The sequence below is a fragment of the Micromys minutus genome (genome assembly GCF_963924665.1).
Source record: "Micromys minutus genome assembly, chromosome: 13".
NCBI classification, from domain to species: domain Eukaryota; kingdom Metazoa; phylum Chordata; class Mammalia; order Rodentia; family Muridae; genus Micromys; species Micromys minutus.
In genome coordinates this window covers 24,804,674-24,809,681 of record NC_137982.1, presented here as the reverse complement: position 1 = coordinate 24,809,681, position 5,008 = coordinate 24,804,674, and the positions used below count along the sequence as shown (strand labels likewise).

The 5,008-nt window shown below is 41.2% G+C and overlaps 1 pseudogene across 1 annotated transcript; it reads left to right on the top strand.

Annotated features, from left to right (window-relative positions):
- Positions 1-4,169: 4,169 nt before the first annotated feature.
- Positions 4,170-4,564, top strand: LOC308429286 (calmodulin-alpha-like; annotated as a pseudogene). Its single transcript has one exon. The product of its transcript is annotated as a calmodulin-alpha-like (transcript).
- The last annotated feature ends 444 nt before the right edge of the window (positions 4,565-5,008 follow it).

Genomic DNA, 5,008 nt, shown 5'->3' with positions numbered 1-5,008 from the left:
TTAGCAAGTGAATGGAACTAAAAAATATCATCCTGAGTGAAGTAACCCAATCACAAAAGAACACACATGGTATGCACTCACTGATAAGTGGATATTAGCCCAACAGTTCAGAATACCCAAGATACAATTCACAGACCACATGAAGTTCAAGAAGAAGAACAACCAAAGTGCAGATGCTTCAGTCCTTCTTAGACTGTGAGTATTTCCCTGTGAGTGTTTTGTTCCCCCTTCTAAGGGAAACAGGGAAAGCACACTGTTAATCATGATATTTTGAGGTAGGAAGACCAACCTCTAATCTGGCCCACAACTTCTGCTGGAAGCCTACATAAAGGGAGCAGAAGATGAAGGCTCTCTCTTTGCTTGCTTCTCTTGCCCTCACTGGCATTAAAGCCTACTTCTTCAAGATCCTAGTATATACTGAAGACCAATTAAGATACCCAGCCTTGTGGACGAAACAACTGCTAATTTCTGTACCTTCCACTTATAGTCAGCCACCATTACATAAGGAGGTCATTCTAATAAATTGACTTTCGAAATGAAGAGTGAGATTCATTCTCTAAGTTGTTACTCTAGAGAACCCTGATTAATATGCTGCCCCATCTCAGGATCCTTATTCTATCTGCTGAACCTTCTTCTGTAGGTAACATAACCTCACACACTTTCCAAAGATTGAGAAGTAGACATCTTTGGGGGATCCTGATGAGCCTATCAGTATACAAGAGATGCAAGAAGCTTAGAGGAGTAGGTATTCGAATGATTTGGATCTGATCCTCATACCTTGTGTCCAACCTGACTCCATCTGTTCCAAACAGCCTATAGTATCCCAGGTACAGGAAGGATTTACAGACTATGAAGTGAAACAGACATTTGATTCATGGAAAGAACAACATTATGAACCAACCAAACCCTCCACAACTCCCATGGACTAAAACACCAACCATTGAGCACACACCCAGAGAACTATGGCTCCAGTTGCATATGTAGCTAAAGACAGCAGTGTCTGGCATCAATGTGAGAAGAGGCCTTTGGTCCAGGGAGGGCACGTTTTTCCAATGTAGGGGAATGCCAAGGCACTGGGGTGGAGAGGGTGATAAGGAGCTAGTGCACCATAGAGAAGACAAGTGGGGGGGGGAGGAGGGATGGGAGCAGGGTGGGGGAAGGGGATAACATTTCAAATGTAAATACAAAAAATATCTAAAAGGGAAAAAAGAATGTCTTTAGAATTAAGAAAAAAATCCAAATATTTTTTTAAAGATTAATGGATTGTATGAAACAAATAATGAAGAAGGCCATCTGAGGAACAGGAACTAAAAAGAGAGACATTTGAAAAGATTGGCAATCAGTCTATCCCTTGAGGCCTGAAGAGAGGACAAAGTGCTGGGGATGGTGGTCACAGCAGTAGGACATTTATCTCAACTAAGCAAGGAAGAGAAATCTCACAAAGTGCCACACGATAATACCACTAGAGTGCCAAGCCATGTCACCTTAAAGAGGGTTTCTCTTTAACATACGGATTATTGGAGAAACTTCAGGCCTGGGAGAGGCTCTGAAACAGGAATTTCTTTATTGAGGGAATTTTATATCTCTAAAGGAAGTCTCTCCTATGGACTCCAGAGAAGACTAGGACTGGAAATCAAAGACTTGAAGCTATAAAAAGCTTTCATGTTAGCTTCCTTCTTTTACTCTCTCAACCAGGATGAGAAGGAGGCCTACAAGTCACCAGAACATCTTCCCAAAGGGAAAGGCGCTGGCTTACACCTGCATAGAACATCTTGCCCCTGTATTTGTGTTTTTCTCAGCCCCCAACAGCACTAGCAGCAGTCTTCCTCAGTGATTCACTTAAAGATGCTACTTCAGCCTGAATACAAAGCCATGTTTCTAAGAACTCATTCTTTCTTTGGGTCTGTCCCATGTATGTATGAGGCACACACATAGCATTTCTGTTGGGTTTTTCCTTGTTAATTTGTCTTTTTCGGTACCGGAAGCTGTCCCAATTCAGAACTGGGCAAGGCAGAAGAAAGTTTATTCTCCCACCCAGATTTACACTCACCCCTGTCATGTGCTTTGTTTATGATGGAAAAAGACATTTTGAGAAAGAGCACAAAAAATTAGAAATACTGATGAACCAATAGGATTAGTACCTAGAAAACAACGGGCAGACAAAGACCCAGAAAATGTTAAAGAGGAACATTAAGGCTTATCTGAAGGGCCATGTCAGAGCAGAGGTACTTTATGCTGATTATGCTGTTTTATTAATTAGTGGATGTAAATTCTCCTTCAATAACCAAGACTCCACCAGAACTATGTAGTTGGCTAGGCTTCAATTACAAGGCATAGTTTCCTCCTTGTTGAGAGGGTTTTAAGTTCAATTAAGGAGCTATTGGTTGCCACCAAGAATGCTTGTATTTTTGTCCTCTATTTTATATCCTCAAATACAAACTTTCCTTTTAGTCTTTAAGATGTTTTCATGCCATCAGAATAACAGATTAGGTTTATTTGAAAATATTTGTGATTGGGGTTGGTGAGGCAGGGGGCATTACAGGAGCCTAGAGAGAGAAGGAAAAGGCAAATATGTAGGTTCTAAACTTATTTCAGATAAAGAATTAGAAATGACAGAATGCTCTAATGAGGTCGGTGATATTGAAGGCAACATCAGGCACAACTTAAAATTCTTCAGTGGCTCCTATAGCTGACAGGCAAATTTCTTAACGTAATAGAGGTAGGGGTTCATCACAGTCATGAGGGAGTTTGGACAATTACTAATACATCATTTGTTACCCCAACAAGATTCTTATACCTCCCTATGTTAACAATCACAGGCATATTCATAATCCTCCTAAGTCTGAGTATATATAACAAAATAACAAGAAAGATTACTATTTAAAATAAAATTTATATTCTAGCCCGATGCATCTCTTTCTCCAGTTGGGTTGTCTTCTATCTTTTATGCCCCCACTTTGACCTACCAACTCCTTTAAATGCTACATTCTAACCACAATCAAATAGATGTCTTCCCTCCAGGTCAACCCCCTGCTTGACACTGTCTCGGTTCACATTCTTCCTCTTTGTCCTTGCTGGGCACAACTGTTTCACAAAGACAGTCCACTTCAACAACTCAGCTAAAGCTATGCCTTAACTGATTCACTAGCCCCTAATTTTGTCTTACACTGTACTTTAGGCTACGACTTCCACATCTTTTTAATTGTAGGTTTGTTGCACACCAATCTCCCTATACTGAGGAATAATAGTTGATGTCTGGTTAAAGAATGCATGTTGTATTAGATGAAATAGCACGTGTATTACTTGGTCTCACCAAATCCATTTACATTTCCAAAATCCTATTTTGTTTGCTATCAATAACTAAAAACTTTCTGAAGTGGTGATTCATTTTAAATTCAATACATTACATGAATTAGGGAACGAAGAATAAAGTATACACACAACATGTCATTTTGGCACACATGTGATACACATTTTCAGTCACATACAGCACACACATACACTAAAAATAAATATTTTGAAATTTGATTTTTTTTACTTACTCTGCTATTATGTCAAAACAAAGACTGTGGCTACAGGGAGGGGAAAGGAGGAACTTAATTAGCCTTACTTTATGTTTCATGTAGCAATGGGATTTCTACATGGAACACTAAAATGATGGGTTCTTTCTTTCTGTTCCATCTGTACTCAAGCAAGTGCATCTTTATGCACTAGAAATTCTTAATGGGCATATTAGTCAACAAGGCCAGTGAAGCACCTCCCACCCATGACAAGAATAAAGTAAACATGTTAACATGTTGGTGAGGCTGTCTCTGACATGTGCATCTATGAGATGGAAACCTAAGGAAAACTGTCAGATAAGGCATAATGGCTTCTTTCTCCCACCTAAAAGGCACCTTCTCTGCAAAGGTGCCTCCTCCTCTGTGTGTGGACTGCAAGGCAAACATAGCAGCCAGAGAGAGACCCACGGGCTCTTAAAGTCAAAGCTCCTAAAGCTCTCTCCAGCGCAGTGCTCATAGTCAAGGGTTAAAAGCCGACCAGAGCAGGATAACCAGGCACGAGCTGAGAACAGGAGCTTCTAGAAATCCACTCAAAGTCAGAAGGGTTGAAGAAGCGAGCAGGTCCAGGGGTTGTCTGTTCGAGTCTCAGAAACTGGTATCCCTGGCAGCATGGCTGACCAACTGACTGAAGAGCAGATTGCAGAATCCCAAGAAGCTTTCTCACTGTCTGACAAGGACTGGGATGGGACACTGATGAGGCTTCTGGGGCAGAACCCCACAGAAGCAGAGCTGCAGGACATGATCAATGAAGGAGATGCGGATGGTAATGGCACAATTGACTTCCCCGGGTTTCTGATAATGCTGGGAAGAGAAATAAAAGACACAGACAGCGAAGAAGAGAGTAGAGAGACGTGTTCCGTGTATTTGATAAGGATGGCAACAGCTATATTAGGGCAGCAGAGCTTGGGCACGTGATGACAAACCCTGGAGAGAAGTCAACAGACGAAGAGGTTGATGAAATGATCAGGGAAGAAGACATTGATGGGGATGCTCAGGTAAACTAAGAGTTTGTGCAAAGGATGACACTGTACAGAATGTGTTAGATGTCTTGTGCAATGCTGCCTTTTCTCTGTAACTTATCTGTAAAGGGTTCTCCCCTTCTGTCAGAAAGCATGAGTGTATAGTAATTAGGACTTCATTCCCCATGTTTTCTTCCCTTGTCTTATGTCACTGTCCTTAAACCTTCCTTTAGAAAATTGATCAGGTGCATGTTGCATGTGGCTTCCTCTGGCTATATCTAAGCCCTTCTGCACATCTAACCTTAGACGGAGTCGGGCCAATGAGAGAACATCTGGGTTATGCCTTTTTTTCTTTAAGTAGCTTTTAGGAACTGTCAGCATGTTGTTGTTGAAGTGTGGAGTTGTAACTCTGCGTGGACTGTGGACAGTCAACAACATGTCCTTAAAAGTTGCACTATTGTAAAACGGGTGTTTTATCTAGGTATGTAC